The sequence below is a fragment of the Rhinatrema bivittatum genome, chromosome 3 (assembly GCF_901001135.1).
Source record: "Rhinatrema bivittatum chromosome 3, aRhiBiv1.1, whole genome shotgun sequence".
In the NCBI taxonomy this organism is placed as follows: domain Eukaryota; kingdom Metazoa; phylum Chordata; class Amphibia; order Gymnophiona; family Rhinatrematidae; genus Rhinatrema; species Rhinatrema bivittatum.
In genome coordinates, this window is record NC_042617.1 from 414,374,090 (window position 1) to 414,397,892 (window position 23,803).

The window sequence follows — 23,803 nt, forward strand, 5'->3', positions numbered from 1 at the left end:
TTCGTACGGAAAATGGCGCCGGCCATACGCGTATGGCCGGCGCCATTTTCCATACGGAAAATGGCGCCGGCAGGAGATCGACTGCAGGAGGTCGTTCAGCGAGGCGCCGGAACCCTCGCTGAACGACCTCCTGCAGTCGATCTCCTGCCGGCGCCATTTTCCGTACGAAAACGATTCGCGGCGGGAAATCGCTCCCTGACCCCCGCTGGACCTCCAGGAACTTTTGGCCAGCTTGTGGGGGGCCTCCTGACCCCCACGAGACTTGCCAAAAGTCCAGCGGGGGTCCGGAAGGACCTCCTGCCGTCCAATCTTTTTCGTCTATGGCCGCCGCCATTTTTCGGCGCCATTTTGGAAAATGGCGCCGGCTGAAGACGACAAGATTCAGGAGCAGGAGCCCGTTCCGGACCGCTGCCGTTCCGGACCGCCGCTGGACCCGCAGGTTATTTAAGTTATTGGGGGGGGGGTTCGGGAGGGTGGGGGATTTAATTTAAAGGGTCGGGGTGGGTTTTAGGGGTTTTAGTGTGCCGGCTCACGATTCTAACGATTTATAACGATAAATCGTTAGAATCTGTATTGTATTGTGTTCCATAACGGTTTAAGACGATATTAAAATTATCGGACGATAATTTTAATCGTCCTAAAACGATTCACATCCCTATCAAACAGTTACCAACAAGGGCCCTGAACTTGGTGATCAGTGAAACAGATAAGTATGGGAAAATATGTGTGGGATCTTGCTGGGCAGACTGGATGGCCAGTTTGGTCTTTTTCTGCCGTCATTTCTATATTTAAATGTTTCTTTGGATCTCAGCCTAGTACTCCCAACCTGTTTGTTTGTTTTTTTGGATCAATTGGGGTGTTTTGTCCAAAGGAAAAAAAAAAGTGAAAAAAGAAAAATATATATATACACATTTCTCCTGCAACCCCACCTCTTTTATGGTTCTTTGTTTTGTTCTATCCTTCGGTAATTGCAGCTTAGTTCTCTCATCATGTTTGTTTGGTTGTTGGTTATACTGGGGTGTTTTGTTCCTAGAAATAAAAAGATTATTTAAAAAAAAAAAAAAGACAAGTTTCCCCTCCCTCTCCACCTCTCTTATGGTTGTTCATTTTGTTCTACCCCTTTATAATCCCAAATCTATATGTCCCACTCTGTTTCTTTGTTAGATATACCATGGTATTTTGTCCCCAGAAACAAAATATGAAAAGGAAAAATGTAAATACAAGTTTCTCCTTTCACCATACCTCTTTTCTGGTTTTCTGTCTTGCTGTCAAAGCCTGTTTAGGCCTTTGTGCACTTTGCAATTTCCCACACTATCAGGTCGATACAGTAAAGTGTGCTCCGTCGGAGCGCACTGTCACCCTGCTCTGGACGCGTGTTTTCCCTTACCCCTTATTCAGTAAGGGGAGGAAAACACGCGGCCCACCCGCGGCACCTAATTGCGCCCTCAACATGCAAATGCATGTTGAGGGCCCTATTAGGTATGCCCGAGCGATCCAGTAAGTAAAATGTGCAGCCAAGCCGCACATTTTACTCTAAGAAATTAGCGCCGCCCAAAGGTCGGCGCTAATTTCTTCCGGCGCCAGGGAAGTGCACAGAAAAGCAGTAAAAACTGCTTTTCTGTGCACCCTCCGACTTAATATCATAGCGATATTAAGTCGGAGGTCCCCAAAAGTAAAAAAAGTAAGAAAAAAAAAATTTTGAATTCGGCCCGCGGCTGTCGGGCTGAAAACCGGACGCTCAATTTTGCCGGCGTCCGGTTTCCGAGCCCGTGGCTGTCAGCAGGCTCGAGAACCGACGCCGGCAAAATTGAGCGTCGGCTGTCAAACCCGCTGACAGCCGCCGCTCCAGGCCAAAAGGAGGCGCTAGGGACGCGCTAGTGTCCCTAGCGCCTCCTTTTCCTCGTTTGCACCGCGTCAGCTCATTTGAATACTGACTCGCTCGCACCGGCCAAGGGCCGGTACGTGCGCCGGGAGAGCGGGCGTTCGTCCGCTCTCCCACGGACTTTACTGTATCGGGCTGTATGTGCCTTCAGAGTATAGCCACCTTTGTACAGTTTGCAATTCACCACACTGTATTCTTTGGGAGTATAGGCACCTCTTTGCTGTTTTTGATTCCCTGCTATCCATTGCTCCTACCATGTGACAGGAGCCAACCAATGGCACTGATAGCCCCTGTTACATGGTAAGGGTAAAGAGCCAACGGAATCATTTTGATTAGTGGCAGCCGAAGGTCCAAGAGGGGGAGATCACTCCCAGGACCCCGCTGGACCACCAGGGATTTTTGGTAAGTCTTGAGGGGAATTGGGCAAGTCTTGGGGGGTCACCAGGGTGGGGGGTTGCAATTAAATACATTTGAAGAGTTGGGGTGGGTTTGGGGTTTGTTTGTTTTTAGGTGCCCTTTCTCCCCCTCCCCAAAATATGATAAAACCACATGGAATTTTGTGGGTTTTCTTATCATTTCGATGCCCCCCTGAAACACAATGAAATAGGGAATATCATCTCTAGTCCCTATTTCATTGCAAACGAATGCACATCCCTAGTATTTACCGACACTTGGCCTTGCCTTGGCCAGTTTTTGCTTTGCATGCTTGCTGCACCTCTTCTCAGGCCCTTCATGCCACTCCTGGGCTGATACTGCCTGATCTTTACAGTTTGATAGAAGCATGTGCTACTGGAAGGCTCAAGCAGGAAGTCAACCTCTGACTGGGATAAACATCTTCCATTCCAGCTGTCTTGGAGCTTCTATCTAAATTCCCTTTAGGTACACCTTGGGGAGTTTTCGAATACTCTTCTTGCTGTGATGCTCTGCTCCTACCATTTCTGTTTTTAATCACCAGCACCATTGCTGCCACTGTCACCATTCCAAGCCATTCTTGGTGCTATAGGTTGCTTCCTCTACTGCTCCTGTTTAGAGGTTTCTTCCAAATCCACTTCATCTACAGTACTTGCTGACTCTTGGTCCTGCCCTGGCTATCTATTACTTTGCACACATGTTGCACCAGTCTTAGGGCTTTTGATACCATTTTTCCTCCTGCCTTAGACCTCAAGGTACACCTTGGGGGTTTACATTTACTCTCCTTGCTGTTCTTCTCTGCTCCTACTGTTTCTGTTTATAATAATCATCAGCACTACTACTGCCACCACTCTAATTCAGTCTTTGTACCTTAGGGTGCTTCCTTCGCTACTCCTGTTGTCACATTCCCCTATGGTACTTGGTGGCTCTTGGTATTGCTCTGGCCATCCATTGCTTTGCACGCCTGATGCATCACTTTTCGGGCTGTTGATACCATTCTTCCTCCATCTCAGCCCTAATGGTATACTTTGGGGGTGTTATGGTCTCTCTTATTCTGTGTTGCTCTGCTCCTACCATTTCAGTTTTTAATAATTACCACCACCACTGTTTTCACCACCACTTCAAGACAGTCTTGGTACCTTAGAGTGTTTCCTCCAGTGCTCCGGCAGTCTATGAGTTTCCTTCCAAATACTCTTCCCCTATGGTACTTGACAACTCTTGTTCTTGCTTTGACCATCCCTTTCTTTATTAGCCTGCTGCACCACTCCTTGGGTTTTTGATAACATTCTTCTTCTGCCTCAACACTCACAGTACACCCAGGACTGGATTTAAGATTATGGTGCTCATAGGCAGAATACTAGGGATGTGAGATTTGACATCCGTAAATGAAATAGCATATTTCATTAGCATTAGCATTAGAATTCACCAAATAATTTAGTTTAAAAAATTCAAAGACTAGGTTTTCCTTTCAAAGCAAAGGGGGTCATTTTCCAAAGCGATCGCACACGAAAAGGGACTTTTCGCATGCGATCACTAAATGGGGGCAGAGTCAGGGCGGCGTCAAGACCGGAACAGGATGAGTCAGGGCGGCACCAGGGCAGACACCGCGAAGACACCGCGGACAGTGAAAAGGTAAGAACCTCTTTCGCTGCCAATTTCACGCCCAATAGCGCCACCTTTTATGATGGTGCTATTGGGTGCGAAAGCCGGCAGCAATCTCACCGCAGAGGTGTGATCGCTGCTAGCTTTCGCAGGCCTGCCCCTCGCTTCACTCCCCCTCCCCCCTGTACCGTGCGATTCAAAGAGCCCGGCGATATTAGAGAATCCAGGCCAAAGTTTTGGAGATTGCTAGTCAAGAAATGGGAGGATGAAAAAAAAGTGAACTCTCTCTATCCTAGATTTAATTGGATGTAATTGGTAGCATGAGAATTTCTCTTGCATCCTTACCACTACCAGGCACCCCCCCCCCCCGCCCCAAAAAAAAAACCAACCAAAAACTAAAAAAGAAAAAGAAAAAAAGAGCAATTAGGGCCTCAGGTGAGTGAAGAATGAAAACAAACTAATAAAATCAATTTAGATCAGATTCAGCCTTGAACAACCCAATTTCAAAGGATTTTCTGGCACAAATACACTGTTGGTAGGTCATATTTCCTCTGGGAGCAATGCCAGTGTAACAAAGAATGAGTCTGTTTTGTTGACATTAATTTTGTCTTGCATTGTGTAGCCATATCTGGATTTATTCTCTGAACCACATATTTGTCATTGAAAGGTAGGTATATTTGCTGATGTCAGACTCATATTTATAATTCATTCCTTTTGTAATATCTTTACAGGTAGAATTCTCAGTTTTAATGGGCAATTTTTTTCCTTAACTGCTAAGTGTTGTACTCATGGACCCTTGGGCCGGTTGGGACAGAAGATGGTGTGCTGTGTAGTCTGCAGCAAGTGTCCCAACCAGGAGGCGGTTCGGAAGGCCGGAGTGCTTTGAGACACTGGACCACAGAGGAGTTATATGCGACCAAGAAATCTGTACCCACTGGAAGGATGGCAGACGTTGGACCCCGGAAGTCGAAGATTCTTCGCCCTGGAAACCGGTACTCCCCCGGGAGGAGCCCTTAGGAGTCCAGCCGCTGGGATTTGGGAAATTCATCCTGGAAGCCGAAGTCCCCCCAGGAGGGGCCCATAGGGACACGGCCGCTGGGACTTAGGCGACTCCTCGACGGTGGAAGATGGTCCAGATGCAGGTGCCTCCTGCAGGTCGTGGGTTCCGGATGGCTGGCACCTCCAGCAGGTCATAGGTTATCCAGAAGTCGGTCCAGGAGTCTGAATCCAAAGAGTGGTCCGCAGCCAGTCCAGGGGTCGGTGTCCAGAGAGCGGTCCAAAGCCAATCCAGGGGTCGAAGTCCAGTGAGCGGTCCAAAGCCAATCCAGGGGTCAAGTCCAGAAGAAGCAATCCAGCAAGGAGGGCAAGGCAGAAGCGGGATGAAGAGAAAGAACCAGGAACATAGCTACAGCAGGCCGAAGACCAGGAACCTTGTTGCAAGGCACAGAAGAGAGCTAGTTGCAGGGTACTTGTACCCTGAGGGCGTCTGACGTCATTCCCAGCTCAGCAGAGATATTTCCCGCGCTGGCCCCTTTAAATGGGGCTCCTCCCCACGCGCGCGTGTCAGGGGGCGGGGCCAGCCGTGTCGGAGCGTCGGCGTCTCTCCCAAGGAGGGAGAGACGCGCTGGAAGGCCTGCAGGCCTGGGGCCTGCTGCAAACACCCCGGGGAAGACTCGAAACGGCCCGGGCCGCCCCCAAGATAGGTGGAGGGACCGGGGCCACAGCCCGGGACCGCAACACTAAGGAAACAAAGTATAATTAAAGCTAATAATTACCAGAAAGCATTTCTTTTATTTCGGAATTAAATATTACTTACTTCTAAACTGAAATTCTTTTTTTTAAATCTAAAACATTTTCTTATAATATGCTTTGACAAAGCTATTTACATTTCCCATCCGACTGAGAATGAAAGCTGGCTAGCTGAGATATTATGTATTTTACAAATTCCCAATTTGTAGCTCTATTTTATTATTATTATTATTATTTTTATTGTTATTATACATAACTGCTTGAAAGGCTTTACATTATCTCAATTTTAAGCTTTCTTTCTTTTTGAAAACCAAAAATTAGAGAAAAGAAATAATTGCCTTTCAAACATTGTTTTTATTTCAATTACAACATTTCCACATAATTCAACTCCCTCGATCCCAAAAATCCCTTTTAACAGCAAGAATCATCTGGTTTTGTTCACAAGTTGTTACAGAAGATACTGAAGAAAATTATTATAGTTTGAGTGCTTTGTCATTTTTATTCTGATTTATTGGACTTATGTTACTATGAGTAACAACAGAGATCCAATTAAACTTACCATTGGTAAATACCCAGGTTAAAAATGAGGTTCAGGATTGTGACCAGAGATTGTAATAATTTTTTTAATCTCAAAACATTAGTGCATTTGTTTTGTGGAAAATATATAAACTGATTTAACCATATTTATTGGTATATATCACGATCATAAAGAGTATTTCATGCTAGAAATGACTGATGCAATAAAAAAATGTCTTCAGGGTCAATTCAAACATTTGACACTTAAATATTCTCTGTGCAGATGATAGTTAACAGAAAATAAATGTTTTAATTTGACCCACCTCAGCAGTTTTATTTTTTCTATGCATAAAGAAATACTTTAAAAAATAACCTCACACTTTTTGAGAACTGTTCAAGAGTTAGTCCATGATTTGCATGAAGTGTAGCACTCTAGATGCATATTTCTTTACAGAGGCCAATTTCTGCAAATGTATTTGTATTTATTTTATTTTATTTATCTAAAAGTTTTTATAACCCTCACCCTCTAAGGTTCAGGGTGGGATACATAAAATAAATGTTAATGCACTACAATCCGAAGGGGAAACCACAAGAACAACTCACAGTATGACACAGGCTCCACACAACTTAATTGTTGTGGTAATTTTAAGTTTTAAATCAATCAAATTGTTCACACACTGAATAACAATGTTTAATATGAGGACCTTCATAATCGGGGATATAACATCACAAAGCTTATCTAGCAACTGGCAAGTTGCTTTGCCTTTTATATATATAATCATCGGTCCTTCTTATGTGACAGCTTTTTAAAATGTTTTTTATGCATTTAAAAAAAGTCTTGTGCTTATAATAATAATCAGTTGTACTGTTGGAAGTCAACCACAATGAATGCTAATCACAGTGAGCACAGTGAGAAGCAATTATTAAATTGATATTTATTAAATTGTCAGCTTTGCAAATGGAGAAAGATCAATAGTGAAATGGCCCAAGGATCTTTTCTGGGACCTGTGTTATCCTATATATAATACTGAATATATATATATATATATATATATATATATATATAGGAACTATACCGTATAACTGTTGGTAGCAATCACAAACAATTTATCAAGTATTCAGGACCTCATTCCGCGTTTCTTGCAGATTAAAGACATGAGAAGGAAGGCTGATATTCGATGTATTTGTAAAGAAAATTGAGTTTGCCAACACCTCAGAAAGACTTATTAGTTTGTTTGCCAGACTAAAATTCATGTCAATGCTCTCATTCAGAGTCCTTGATTTACTTGTATTCTACCCCTGAGGAAGCCATCATTGGTGAAACAAAGGTCCTATTTTCAGGGAATGAGGCATTCATTTTTACATCAGACTTGGCTTGAGTGTTTGATCATCATTGCTATGAAGACATTGAATTAGTGGGACTTTCCTATTACTCATTTGGCATCTTTTTGCTGTAGCAGTCTAATATCCTTTTTAAGAGTTCACATGTCTAGGCAATTAAGCTGACAATAGCTGGTAAGACTGATTCTACACCAGATGGTTTTATTATATACTAGTGATTCTCACATGGAACGACGGTATATAAAACACTCAAATAAATAAATAAATATACTAGAAACAGTAGGTTTTGCACTTTTGTATGTAAGTGCTTGTGTAATATTTTGTACATATTTGTATTAAATTGATTTAAATAAATTAGATTTTTAATGTTTTTGTCAACACTGAAGATATTTCATTTGTGTTCTTTGTTTTGATATATAATTAAAAGGCTCGTGTCAGTCGGTTGTGTCGATCTGTCATGTTGGTCATACTGTTGTGTCTATGGCCACCAAGTGGTGCCCACAACAAAGACAATATGGTCCACCTGCAAAGCACTGTCACAACATACAATGGCACACACACAGATATGCAAGCACACATACGCACACAGGCAAAGGTGCGCATATACAGGAAAAGACATGCACACACACACAGGCTCCCCTAAACATACACACTCATACAGGCACATGCACAGACCCACACCCACAGGCACTTTTGGTGCTTTCACCCCTCCCCCTGTTATGGGACCGGGCCATGCTCCGGTCCCTCCTCCTACCTCCAGGCCGGCCCGGCCCGTTCGGAGCACTCCTAGGCTGCATGGGCCTCATCCTCCGCCTGCCGCGGCTCTCCCTCGAGCAGGGAGAACGCCATCGACCCGATGCACTGGGCCCTGCCCCCTAGCCACGCGTGCGCGCGGGGGCTCGACCCTTAAAGGGGCCAGCACGGGAATATCGTAGGAAGGTCTCTGGGTGACGTCACACTCTGCAGGGTATTTAAACCCTGCAGCTCCATCAGCCCTTTGTCTTGCAACGAGGTTCCTCAGGTTTTCCTGACTGCTAGTTGCTGCGACTCTTGGATTGCTTCTGTCTTTGACACGGCTTGCTTCCTGAACTTGTCTCTTGCTTCTGCCCCTTGGTTTTGATATCGACGTCTGACTTCTGGCTTCTGACCTGGTTCTGTTCCACGACTTCGTCTTCGGCTTCTGTTCCTGGCTTGGTATTGACTTCTGACCTTCTGGCTTCCAACCCGGCTCAGTCCACGACTCCTTCCTCTTCTTCGTCCCTGGCTTTGCTGTGGATCTCTGACTCCTGGCTCCCGACCCAGCTTCACTCCTGGACTCCAACTTCGACTTCTTCCTCACCTCACTTATCCGGTACTTGCTGACCCAGAGGATTCTCCTATGTCCCGGTGGCTCAGGCTCTCACGGGCTCCTCCCGGGGGAGCCGCGGGCTTCCGAGGGTGAAGACTCTTCATCTACCTGGGTCCTGTCCTGGTCCATCTCTTCAACTGCTGCCTGGGTCCTTGGTCGCATAGGACTCCACCTAAGTCCAAGAGGTCCAGGTCCCTACGGGCTCCTCCTGGGGGGACCTCGGACTTCCAGTGGTGAAGCCTCCTCTGAGTCTCTTCCGAGCTGTCTCCCAGCTGGGACGCTTGCTGTGGCCTTCCATAGCATACCATCCACTGTCCCAACTGGCCCAAGGATCCACGAACATAACAGTTTGCAAGGCCATGGACCTGGCGGACCTTGCCGGCCTGAAAGCCATTCCGGGTATAGCCCAGATGCTGCAACAGCAGCATACCTGCCTCGACGCCCTGACGGAGACTGTACAGGGGTTAGCTGACCATGTTGGCGGAACCACAGCTGCCAGCTCCATGGTACCTAGAACTGGGACCACTTCCGCAGATACAGCACCCATCCAGATGCCGGTACCTTCGCAGTATTCAGGGGACACGAAGCTTTGCCGAGGATTCCTAAACCAGTGCTATATTTGCTTCAACCTGCTTCTGCTTCAGTTTCCGACTGACTGGGTCAAGACAAGTTTTATTATTTCTCTGCTGGACAGGAGACCCCTGGCATGGGCCTCCAACCTTTGGGAGCGCCAGGATCCTCGCCTGGACAACCTGGTGCACTTTGTCTCTGCCTTTAGGCAGGTCTTCGACGAGGCCTCCCGCAAACCTACTGCTGCCTCAGAGTTGCTCCAGCTATGTCAGGGTAACCGGCCTCTGGCGGAACACGCTGTGGATTTCCAGACTCTCGCCGCCGAACTAAACTGGGGAAGTGACAGCCTGCATGGCATCTTCCTGGAAAGTCTCTTCCCAAAGCTGCAGGATAAGTTGGCGGCCCGAGACCTCCCTGATAACCTGGACGCTCTTATTGATCTTGCAGGCCGCGTGGATCGCCGCATCCAGCGCCGGTTTCGAGAAAAGAGGTCGGCTTATAGGCCTGGAACCTTTGTATCTACTCATTCCCGCAGCGGGAGTTCTCCACCTGTTTCCTCAGGGACCCAAGACATCGAACCCATGCAGGTGGGCCGGGACCCATCTCCCAAGAAGAAAGAAGGAGACCCCGGTCGCTGGGCCTATGCATATACTGCGGTGGCAAGGGTCATTTCCTTGCCCATTGTAGCGAGCGTCCGGGAAACACTCGGACCTAGGGACAGTCGGGGAGCTAACCCTAGGTCACACCGCTTCTGACTCCCCATGCTTCGTGCCAGTTACCTTACTCCTCCCAGAGGGAGAGTTCGAGACACAAGCCCTGATCAACTCGGGAGAAGGGGGAAACTTCATACGCCAGAAGTTAGCTCAGCAACTCCAGATCAAGGTTCAACCCAAAGGCCTCCTCTCCGTGTGTCCTCCATTCAGGGGAGACTCCTTCTAGGCACCATCACTACCCGCACCCAGCCTATCACCTTACATATGGGTGTCCTGCATCAGGAGGAGATCTCCTTCCTCATCCTAGAGAAGTCCATGCATCCGGTCATCCTGGGGCTTCCTTGGCTTCGGAAGCACTCACCTGTAATTGCATGGGATTCCCTCCAGGTGGCTTCCTGAGTCCCGCGTGCTTTAACTCCTGCCTGGCGGCGGTTCCCCGGGCTCCGATACCTCTCCTGACGGCTCCCTTGGCCCTGCCTTCGCACTACCAGGACTTCCACAATGTATTTTCCAAAGAGAAGGCCGAGATCCTTCGAGAGCATTGCCCCTTCGACTGTGCGATCAATCTGCTCCTGGATACCACACCGCGTCGAGGTCGGGCATACCCATTGTCCCTTCCGGAGACACAAGCCATGTCTGCCTACATCCGAGGGAACCTGGACCGAGGATTCATCCATCCCTCCAAGTCCCCAGTGGGAGCTGGGTTCTTCTTCATGGCAAAGAAAGATGGGTCCCTCCGACTCTGCATAGACTACCAGGGTCTGAACAGCATCACGCGGCGGGATCGGTATCCATTACCCTTGATTCCCGAACTCCTCGACCGCTTGCAGGGAGCCAAGGTATTCACCAAGCTGGATCTTCGTGGGGCTTACAACCTAGTCCACATTCGTCCGGGAGATGAATGGAAGACAAACTTTTAACACAAGGGACGTGCATTATGAATACTTGGTTATGCCCTTCGGCCTTTGCAATGCCCCTGGGGTCTTTCAGAACCTCATGAATGAGGTCCTGAGAGAGATGTTGCACACTTCTGTTATTGTCTACTTGGACGATGTATTCATCTACTCCAGAGACTTAGGAACGCATCGTCAACATGTCCGCCAAGTACTGCAGAAATTGCGAGAAACAGGCTTTACGCGAAACTCGAAAAATGCCAATTCGAACGAGAGTCACTACCCTTCTTGGGGTATATCATATCCTCTACAGGGTTTCGCATAGACCCGGACAAAGTTGTTGCCATTAAGGATTGGCCCCAACCAGTGGGAGTTAGGGCTCTTCAGCGGTTCCTCGGCTTTACCGATTTTTATCGGCAATTCATTCCCCACTATTCCCAGATGATAGCTCCACTGTCGGCCCTCACCAGGAAGGGGGCCGATGCTAAGAATTGGCCAGCTACAGCTCGTGGGCCTTCCACGAGTTAAAAGACGCATTCCTCCAGGACACCTGCCTGCGTTACCCAGACCCCCAACGCCAGTTCCTCGTAGAGATAGACGCCTCTAACATAGCCGTTGGGGCGATGCTAAGCCAACTGTCTGCCCGAAGCAAACCCCTGCCATGTTCATACTACTCTCAAAAGTTCACGCCTGCAGAGAGAAACTACGGCATCGGTGATAAGGAGCTACTGACTATCAAGCTAGCTTTCGAGGAATGGTGCCAATGGTTGGAGGGGTCCCAACATCCTATAATCGTCTACACCGACCACAAGAACCTCAAATATCTGTGCCGGGCCCAGCGTATGAATCCACGGCAGGCACACTGGTCACTCTTTTTCAGCCGGTTCAACTGTCCGTTACCGACCAGCGTCTAAGAACGTAAGGGCGGACGCTCTCTCCCGTACAACGGAGACTGAAGATGTCTCCAACCCACTGCAGTATATTCTGGACCCAGCCAAAGTTCTGTTGGCAGCCTCCAAGGTGGCTCCCATGGGTAAGACTGTGGTGCCCTCTCGTTCCCGCAGGAAGGTCTTAGAGTGGGCCCACAATTCACTGACGGCCGGGCACCCAGGAATGGCCAGGACTCTCGAACTCCTGACCGAATTCTATTGGTGGCCACAAGTCAAGAAGGACGTACAACAGTATGTCCAGTCGTGTCCTACCTGTGCCCACCAGAAACCTCTGTATGGATGCCCCTGGGGCTTCCTGCAGCCACTACCTATTCCCACTGAGCCCTGGACTCACTTGTCCACAGATTTTATTGTGGATTTGCCGGTTTCCGATGGGAAGACCGTGATCTGCGTCACTGTCGACCGTTTCTCAAAAATGGCCCACTTCATGCCTCTCACCAAGCTACCTTCTGCACCAGAACTGGCTAACCTCTTCACTCAACACATCTTCTGTCTCCATGGCCTGCCTTCGCACATTACCTCTGACCATGGTCCACAGTTTATGGCGAAGTATTGGAGGTCCCTCTTCAAGAAGTTTGGGGTGCGGCTGGATCTCACAACCGCCTTCCACCCTCAGGCCAATGGCCAGGCCGAACGGACTAACTGAACTCTGAAGGCCTTCCTCCGTGCCTTTGTTGGGGATCTGCAAGATGACTGGGTCACCCTGTTACCTTGGGCGGAGTTCTCATATAACCGCCACAAGCACTCTGCAACTGACCTGTCCCCGTTTCAGCTCGTCTACGGAAAGAGCCCCAGACCTCCATTGCCATTGCCTCTGACAGTATCCTCGCCGGCGGTTCAACTCACTGCTCAGCAGCTGCATACCCTTTGGACTTCTTTTTTTTTTTTTTCAGTTCTTTATTTTCAAATTTTTGAACTTACACCCAAGAATAACTCTTGTACAGCAAAATTGATGTTTGCCATTATCCATAAAAATTACAAGAAACATAGTAGATGAATAATCATCATCAGGTAATTATACAAACATCATAAATTATCAGTATATTTAGAGGGAGAACTATGAGCACACATATTTAAGGCAAAAAAATAATTGTAATTAATTTAGTTATGAACAACCAAGTGATGTCATTACATATTTTTCAATAACAAACCGAGACTTGAGGGGATGCCTCTTGGGTTCTGGCTTCTATGAAAGCCCTAAGTTGTGCGGGCTCAAAGAAATTATACATAATACCAGAATGCTTCACACAGCATTTACATGGGTACTTTAAAATAAAATTAGCACCCAACTGAAGTACTGACGAACACATTTTTAGAAAATCTTTTCGTCTAGTTTGAGTTGTTTTAACCACATCAGGGTAAATCCAAATTGGATAAACATATACCTTACTTTGTCTATTTCTAAAGAATAATTTCATTACATAATTATGATCAGAACATAAGAACATAAGAACATAAGAAATTGCCATGCTGGGTCAGACCAAGGGTCCATCAAGCCCAGCATCCTGTTTCCAACAGAGGCCAAACCAGGCCACAAGAACCTGGCAATTACCCAAACACCTAGAAGATCCAATGCTACTGATGCAATGCCAATTAATAGCAGTGACTATTCCCTAAGTAAACTTGACAAAAGGCAAATGAAATTAATAAAGGTTTCCAGTATCCATAGACATTTCTAATATATGAGATAAATCTATTATAGGTGTTTGGGTCCCAGCTGCTATTATAGGTGTTTGGGTCCCAGCTGCTTCCAGTCCTTCAGTTTGTGTCCATCCGCTGTTGCAGATAATAAGCCTTTGTAATCACCGGCAAAGCAGTTTCTGGTATTTTAAGAATTTGTTTCATATAATTTCGAAATAAGTCCATCGGAGAAAACATATTAACAACTGGAAAATTCAGAACCCTTAAATTATGGGCTCTGAGAGCATTTTCAATATTTTCTAATCTTTTGTTGGTAATATTATCTGATATTATCAATGTTTGCTGCACATTTTCAACCTTTAAAACCTTTTTGTCCAAATCTTCAACCTTTTCCCAAAATTGGAAATAAGGTTATTATTCACAATAGTTTGGTTCCTGGTTTCTAAAGTTACAGCAGATAAACTTTAAATAGACAATTTGATTGATTTTAATATTGCCCATATCCCGTGCAATGTTATAATTTCTGGGGTAGATATAGAAAAACCCGCAGCTAGGGCTCTCAAATGACCGTCTCCCACTTCCTCCTCAATGCTCACCGACCTTCCTTTGCCGTCTGATGTCATTGGCTTCTCCTTCTTCCTAACCCCCAACGAGAATTCTGGAGTTAAGATTGTCAAAACTCTTTCTGGGCTCAGAGCAGCTGCTCCTACCAGCCTATGGGTCTCTCGGGGGCTTTCCTCCCGGTCTGCAGGGTCTCCTCCGGTCAGGTCTATCACCGAAGGACTCCCCACTTCTTCCGGGGTTCCAGGAAGTATTGCGATGTTTCCCGGGTGAGCTGGTCTCCTTGGCTCCCCGGGGCTTAAGGTGGTATCACAGGTCTAGGGAGGCTGTGCGCACTCCTGCACTTCACTCCCAGCGACCAAGCTATCCAGTGAGGATGTAATGGCTCCCGCGAAGAACCCTTCAATTCGAGGCTGTCGGGGATCAATAGAGGGCGAATCTTCTCTCGCCTCTCTTATTCTCCCCTTTCTCTTAGTATGTGGCATTTTCTTCGTGGAAAAAAAACGTACAGGTAAGAGCCTCTTCTCTAGGCGTTCACTCCGGACTCACTTGGCGGCCATCTTGCCACCCTTTGGACTTCTACCCAGGAGAAGCTCCGAACAGCCTCCGCCAAGGCGAAGAAGTACGCTGACAGACTACGGCACCCGGCTCCGGTCCTCCTTCCAGGGAGTAAGGTCTGGTTGAGCACCAGAAATATTCATTTATGGGTCCCTTCTATGCGCCTGGCTCCCAGGTATATTGGTCCATTCACAGTGGCAGAGCGAGTTTGGGCGGTGTCCTACCGCCTGCGATTACCATCTACGTTGCAGATTCACAACGTGTTCCACGTGTCCCTGCTGAAACCTGTGGTACTCTCCCCCTTTCATGCCAAGCCTCCGGAACCCACCGCCACTGAGACCAAGACCGACGGCACTTATACGGTGAAAGACGTTCTGGACGTTCGGTTTCATTGCCACCGATGGGAATACCTCCTCTCCTGGGAGGGATACGGGCCGGAAGAAAACTCCTGGGAGCCTTCATCCCACATTCTGGACAAGAATCTTCTTAGTCAGTTCCACCTGGCTCACCCCAGTAAACCCAGGCCTCCAAGGAGGGGGCATAAGAGGGGGGGGTACTGTTACGGGACCGGGCCATTCTCCAGTCCCTCCTCTTACCTCCGGGCCGGCCGGGCCCATTCAGAGCACTCCTAGGCTGTGTGGGCCTCATCCTCCGCCTGCCATGGCTCTCCCTCGAGCAGGGAGAATGCAGCCGACCCGACGTGCTGGGCCCCGCCTCCTAGGCGCGCGCACAGGGGCTCGACCCTTAAAGGGGCCAGCGCGGGAAAATCGTAGGAGGGTCTCCGGGTGATGTCACACACTGCAGGGTATTTAAACCCTGCAGCTCCATCAGCCCTTTGCCTTGCAACGAGGTTCCTCAGGTTTTCCTGACTGCTAGTTGCTGCAACTCTTGAATTACTTCTGTCTTCGACCCAACTTGCTTCCTGAACTTGTCTCCTGCTTCCGCCCCTTGGTTTTGGTATCGACGTCTGACTTCTGGCTTCTGACCTGGCTCCGTTCCATGACTTCATCTTCAGCTTCTGTTCCTGGCTTGGTATTGACTTCTGACCTTCTGGCTTCCGACTCGGCTCCGTCCACAACTCCGTCCTCTGCTTTGTCCCTGGCTTCGGTGTGGATCTCTGACTCCTGGCTCCCAACCCGGCTTCGCTCCTGGACTCTGACTTCGGCTTCTTCCTCACCTCACGTATCCGGTACTTGCTGGCCCAGAGGATTCTCCTAAGTCCCAGCGGCTCAGGTTCTCACGGGTTCCTCCCAGGGGAGCTGCGGGCTTCCGAGGGTGAAGACTCTTCATCTACCTGGGTCCTGTCCTCGTCCATCTCTTCAACTGCTGCCTGGGTCCTTGGTCGCATAGGACTCCACCTAAGTCCAAGAGGTCCGGGTCCCTACGGGCTTCTCCTGGGGGGACCTTGGACTTCCAGTGGTGAAGCCTCCTCTGAGTCTCTTCCGAGCCACCTCCCGGCTGGAACGCTTGCTGTGGCCTTCCATAGCATACATCCATTGTCCCAACCGGCCCAAGGGTCCACGAACGTAACACCCCCTACCTCCTATAAGGGTTTATTACAGTGTAGCAGAGGGTTGTTCTCTGCTGAATTATATTCAACAGAGCTGGAAAGCAGCAAATCTTAGCTAGTCTTTTGCCCCTAAATGTTTGTTGCCCTAGGGACAGACATAATGTGTTCCTACTGGAAAATCCACACATACATGCATGCACACACAGAGGAGCACACATTCATAGGCTTTTATTGACCAAAAAACCTGAGCAATGCTAGGCAATGTTCTATCAGTGAAGGCTGGTCTCTCATGCTTCCACACAAAGGGACAGGCAGGCATAGGCACAATCACATAGGCACACACACAGAGCTGCACAGAAGCTCATACCAGTGCATACACAAGCATCTACACAAGCTAGAGAAAGCATGCACAAGTGGTCACATGCTCACATAAGCACACAGGTAAGCACAAGTGCAAGCTCACACAAGTGCATATATAAGTTCACGCTAGTGCCCAGACGCACACACAAGCATGCACAAGCACATACAGGCTCTCACGCATACATACAAGCTCACACACACATGCACATACATAGGTAGGCACAGGCAAACACACTTAGACACAGATCCCTCCACACACACAGGCTCCTCTAAGCACACACACACATAGGCAGAGGCACCCACACAGACAGGCACAAGCATACATACTCCACACATATTCAGGTGCATAAACACAGAGGTGCACACACACACACAAACACACCAACACATACATACACACACACACACACACACACACACAAGCAGTTATTGACAAGAAAACTCGAGCAATGTCTGGTAATGTTTGCTAATATGCATTGTCTAGGGACCCTGTTTCTCATGCCCCTGAACATAGAGACAGGCAGACATAGGCATGTAAGAACATAAGAACATAAGAAATTGCCATGCTGGGTCAGACCAAGGCCTAGATTTTCTAACGTACAGTGGCATCGTGAATCGCCTGGTACAGGTGGGCGGAGGGGGGGGAAGCGGAGGGCAGGCCTGCTTTTGTACTCAATAGCGATATCGTAAAAGGTGCTGCCATTGGGCGTGAAATTGGAAGTGAAAAGGCTCCTTACCTTTTTGCCGTCCATGCTGTCTTCACGGCGTCCGCTCTGACTCCTCCTCTTCCAGGACAGACGCCGCCCCGAATCTGCCCCTTTTTAGCTATCGCACGCGAAAAGGGACTTTTCAAGTGTGAAACGTCCCTTTTCACGTGCGCTAGCTTTAGAAAATGACCCCCTAAGGGTCCATCAAGTCCAGCATCCTGTTTCCAACAGAGGCCAAACTAGACCACAAGAATCTGACAAGTACCCAAACACCAAGAAGATCCCATGCTACTGATGGCAGTAAGAGCAGAGGCCATTCCCTGTCAACTTTATTAATAGCAGTTAATGAACTTCTCCTCCAAGAACTTATCCAAACCTTTTTTGAACCCAGCTACACTAACTGCACTAACCACATCCTCTAGCAACAAATTCCAGAGCTTAATTGTGCGTTGAGTGAAAAATAATTTTCTCCAATTAGTCTTAAATGTGCTACTTGCTAATTTCATGGAATGTCCCCTTGTCCTTCTATTATCAGAAAGTGTAAATAACCGATTCACATCTACTCGTTCAAGATCTCTCATGATTTTAACCTGTATCATATCCCCCCTCAGCCGTCTCTTCTCCAAGCTGAACAGCCTTAACCTCTTCAGCCTTTCCTCATAGTGGAGCTGTTCCATTTCCTTTATCATTTTGGTTGCCCTTCTCTGAACCTTCTCCATCGCAACTATATCTTTTTTGAGATGTGGCGACCAGAATTGTACACAGTATTCAAGGTATGATCTCACCATGAAGCGATGCAGAGGCATTATGACATTTTCTGTTTTATTAACCATTCCTTTCTTAATAATTCCTAACATTCTGTTTGCTTTTATGACTGCTGCAGCACACTGAGCTGACAATTTCAAAGTATTATCCACTATGATGCCTAGATCTTTTTCCTGGGTGGTAGCTCCTAATATGGAACCTAACATTGTGTAACTACAGCAAGGGTCACTTTTCCCTATATGCAACACCCTGCACTTGTCCACATTACATTTCATCTGTTATTTGTATGCTCAATCTTCCAGTCTTGCAAGGTCCTCCTGTAATATATCACAATCCGCTTATGATTTAATTACGCTGAATAATTTTGTATCATCTGCAAATTTGATAACCTCACTCATCGTATTCCTTTCCAGATCATTTATAAATATATTGAAAAGCACCAGTCCAAGTACAGATCCCTGAGGTACTCCACTGTTTACCCTTTTCCACTGAGAAAATTGACCATTTAATCCTACTCTGTTTCCTGTCTTTTAACCAGTTTGTAATCCATGAAAGGATATCGCCTCCTATCCCATGACTTTTATCCATGCTGTAATCATTTTGCTTTCCTTCCACCTTTCTTAATGCGTGGAATACATCTGGACTGTGTGTCTAGGATTGTATTTTTAAACAATGTTCATGCCTCTTGAACACTTTTAACCTTTGTAGCTGCACCTTTCAGTTTTATTTTCTATTTTCCTTTTGAAAATTTAGTGTTAGAGCTGTAGATTTACTTATTGTCTCCCTTCCAGTTATTAGTTTAAATTTGATCATCTTATGATCACTATTGCCAAGTGGCCCCATCACTGTTACCTCTCTTACCAAATCCTGCGTTCCACTAAGAATTAAATCTAAAATAGCTCCCTCTCTCATTGGTTCCTGAACCAATTGCTCCATGAAGCAGTCATTGACTCATTTATGACATCTAGGAACTTTATGTCTCTAGCATGTCCTGATGTTACATTTACCCAGTCAATATTGGTATAATTGAAATCTCCCATTATTATTGCACTGCCAAATTGGTTAGCTTCCCTTATTTCTCTTAGCATTTCATCATCTGACCATTTTGTCCAGGTGGACAGTAATATACTCCTATCACTATGTGGGATTTCTACCCATATAGATTCTACTGAGCATTTAGTCTCTTGTATGACCTTTATCCTGTTGGACTCTATACCCTCCCGGACATAAAGTGCCACATCCCAACCAAGTTGATCCTCCCTATCATTGCGATATAATTTGTTCCCTGATATTGCACTGTCCCATTTGTTATCCTCCTTCCACCAGGTCTCTGTCATGCCAATTATGTCAATCTCATCATGTACTGCTATATACACTCTAACTCTCCCACCTTAATTCTTAGACATTTCAAAGTGTATGTTTTGTTTGTATTATGAACCCACTTTTCGGTTCTTAGTGATAATTTAGAAATCTTTAGCTCAGGTGATTTTTTACATATAGGCATATAGACTACATTTGCTTTTATTGGAACCTCTCTATTGGGATGCCCTAACTCTCCAGTTTCATTAGTATCCTTCAAGGATACATTTCTCCAAACCATGCACTGCTGAGTAGAGATGTGCATTCGTTTTTGCCGAATTGGAAAATTTCAAAGAAATTCTCCAATTCGGCATGGATAGCATGACCCGAATCCCAAGACGGATTTTCCCCGATCTTTGAGGAAAATTCATTGTTCGGGTTAGCGCAGGGGGGAGGGGTACCATAATTAAAAAAAAAAACCCCACCCCAATCCTTAAAATTTACTTTATTACAACCCCCCACCCTCCAGACCCCCTCCCCCAAAAAAATTTGCCTGAAATCCATGGTGGTCCAGCGGAAGTCCCGGGAGCGATCTCCCATGCTCGGGCCGTCAGCTGCCTGGAAACAAAATGGCGCCGGTGGCCCTTTGCCCTTACCATGTGACAGGGGCTACCGGTGCCATCTTAGAAAATGGCGTGGGCCATCCATTGCTCCTTCCATGTGACAGGGGCCGACAAATGGCACCGGTAGCCCCTGTCACATGGTAAGGGCAAAGGGCCACCGGCGCCATTTTGTTTCCAGGCAGCCGACGGCCCGAGCGCAGGAGATCGCTCCCAGGACCCCCGCTGGACCACCACGGATTTTAGGCAAGTTTTGGGGGGTCCAGAGGGTAGGGGGGGGTTGTAAAAAACTAAATTTGAAGGGGTAGGATCCTGGTTCCAGCATTTTTCCAGATGTTAGGCATGAGAGGCTTCTGGATCCCCTTTTTTTTTTTTTTCGTTTACTTCATTTTTTAAAAAATCAAAGAAATGACATAAGCATTACACAAAATGAAATTCATGAGAAAACACCCAAGAAACAAAACAAAAATAGAAACAGCATTTTTATGTCTTCCCACCCCTAGCACACACACAGGCTCTCACATATGCATGCAGGCTTGCACATGCATGCACACAAACAGGAAGGCATAGGCAAACACACCCAGGCACAGCCAGCCTCCCACTGGCACAGGGCCCCTCATACAAACAGAGACATATACATGCACATGCGTATACACTGGCTCCACCAAACACAGACACCTGTAGGCATAAGCACCTAGACAGACAGGCGGAGCCATACACATAAAGGCACAGGCACATGCATAAGCACATCTGAGGCACCCTCCCACATGGGCTGTTATAGACCACACTACCTGAGCAACACCAAGCAGTTATCGCTAGTTTAACATATTTATTAATGATATGGAAAAAGGAGCAATGATTGAGGTGATCAAATTTACAGGTGACAAATTTATTGAAAGTTGTTAAAACTGCAGCTAATTGTGAGGAATTGCAGAGGGCTCTTGTGAGACTAATGGCCTCATTTTCTAAAGTATAGCAGGCCTGCGATACTTTAGGGAATGAGGGGCGGGGGGGCCGAAATGGGGGGCGGGCCTGCGCTAGCCGGCAGCGATCGCACCATCGCGGTGCGATCGCTGCCGGTTTCGCACCCAATAGCGCCACCATAGAAGGTGTAGCTATTGGGCGCGAACTCGGACGCGAAAAGGGCATTACCTTTTCGTCGTCAGTGGCGTCTTCGCGGAGTCGGCCCCAGTGACACCCCGACTCCTCCTCTTCTGGGGCCGACTCCGCCCCCATTTTGGTATAGCGTGCAATCCCTATGGAAAATGAGGCCCCAAGAGGCTGGATAACTAAATTAAATTTAATGTGGACAAGTACAAAGTGATGCACATAGGGAAAATAACCCCTACCACAGTTATATAATGCTGTGTTCTATGTTGAGAGTTACCACCCTGAAAAAAGATATCAGTGTTTTTGTGGACAATATTTTGAAACCCTCAGCTCAGTATGTGGTAGTAGCCAAAAAGCAAATAGAATGTCAGGAATTATTTGGAGAAGAATAAATAATAAAACAGAGAACATTCTAATGCCTGTGTATTGATCCATGGTGTGAACACACCTGATTATTGCATGTAGTACTGGTCACTGCATCTCAAAAAAGAAGAAGCAGAAAAAGAATAAAAGCAATCAAAATGATAAAAGGGAAGGAAAGGCTTTCTTATGAAGAAAGGCTAAATAGGTTAGGGCTCTTCAGCTTGGAAAAGAGATGACTGAGAGCTGAGATGACAGAAGTTTATGAAATCATGAGTGGGCTCAAAAGGGTAAATAAAGAACAGTTATTTAACCTTCAAATAGTACTAAACAAGGAGACACTCCAAGAAACTAACAAACAAAAGTTTTCTAACAAATCGTATTTTTTTTTAACTTTATTTTTACCATATTTAAACAAAATGACAAGAAAGTACTTCTTGTTAAGAAAAATGTACAATAAATGGAAAATAACAAGGATTATTACATTTATAAACATAGGAAAATATACAAAATTCCACAATTCTTCCCAGAAGTGGGGCCACAATTCAAGGAAATTCAAAAGAAAAAGCAAGGAATACATATAGTGGCAAACTGAAATTACCAGTCCATAATCATATAGAGGCTATTACTCTAACTTAAGCCAAAATCAAGAAAAGATGAAAAAAGAAAAATAAAAGAAAAAATAAAATAAAATTCACACAATCTCGGAAGAAGCCTTATCAGAAAGAAAAGCAGTCAGTTCAGCAGGTTTGAAAAAGACATAGGGGTACATTTAAAAAAAAAGCGCGAGTGCGTACATTTGTTCGTGCACCAGGCACAAACAAAAGTACGCCGAATTTCAATAGATACGCACGTAGCCACGCGTATCCTTTAAAATCCGGGGTCGGCGCGCAAGGGGGTGCACATTTGTGCACCTTGCGTGCGCCGAGCACGGCGCACGCTGCCCATTCATTCCGAGGCCGCTCCTTTCACCTCCCCTTTTAACCATGTCGGTAATCATTTTGCCTTCTTTCCACCTTTCTTAAAGTGTGGAATACATCTGGACTGTGCTTCTAGAATGGTATTTTTTAACAATGACCACGCCTCTTGCATACTTTTTACTTTTGTAGCTTCTCCTTTCAGTTTTTTTCTAACAATTTTTCTCATTTTATCAAAGTTTCCCTTTTGAAAGTTTAGCACGAGAGCCGTGGATTTGCATACTGTTCCTCTTACACTCATTAATTCAAATTTGATCATATTATGATCACTATTGGCAAGCGGCCCCACCACCGTTACCTCTATCACCAAATCCTGTGCTCTACTGAGAATTTGATCTAAAATTGCTCCCTCTCTCGTCAGTTCCTGAATCAATTGATCCATAAAGCTATCATTTATTCCATCCAGGAACGTTATCTCTCTAGCGTGTCCCGATGATACATTTACCCAGTCAATATCGGGGTAATTGAAGTCTGATAATCCACAAAAGCATAACCTTGCACATAAGCAAGTACTCAAGAACACTGGTGCAGGAAAACGTTCTCAGTTCCACTTAACTCAGTTACTTTATTATAGAAATTTATTATAGAAGTCTCCCATTATTACTGCACTACCAATTTGGTTAGCTTCCCTAATTTCTCTGAGCATTTCACTGTCCGTCTCACCATCTTGACCAGGTGGATGGTAGTATACTCCTATCACTATAGTCTTCCCCGACACACAAGGGATTTCTACCCATAAAGATTCAATTTTGCATTTAGTCTCATGCAGGATGTTTATCCTGTTGGACTCTATGCCATCCCGGACATAAAGCGCCTCACCACCTCCCGGGTGCTCCTGTCTGACATTGCGATATAATTTGTACCCCGGTATAGCACTGTCCCATTGGTTGTCCTCCTTCCACCATGTCTCTAAGATGCCAATTGAGTCTATGTCATCATTTACTGCTATACATTCTAATTCTCCCATCTTACTTCTTAGACTTCTGGCATTAGCATACAAACATTTCAAAGTTTGTTTTTTGTTTGTATTTTCATTCTGCTTTTTAATTGATAGGGATAAGTTAGAATTTTTTTAGCTCAGGTGAGTTTTTAGTTACAGGCACTTGGACTACTTTTCTTATTATTGGAACCTCACTGTCGGGCTGCCCTAATTCTAATGCATTATTAGTAACTTTTGAAGATACCTTTCTCCAAACCATGTGCTGCTGAGCGACTGTTGGCTTTCCCCTTTGTTCTAGTTTAAAAGCTGCTCTATCTCCTTTTTAAAGGTTAGCGCCAGCAGTCTGGTTCCACCCTGGTTAAGAGACTCCCCCTTCCCCAAAAGGTTCCCCAGTTCCTAACAAAACTGAATCCCACTTCC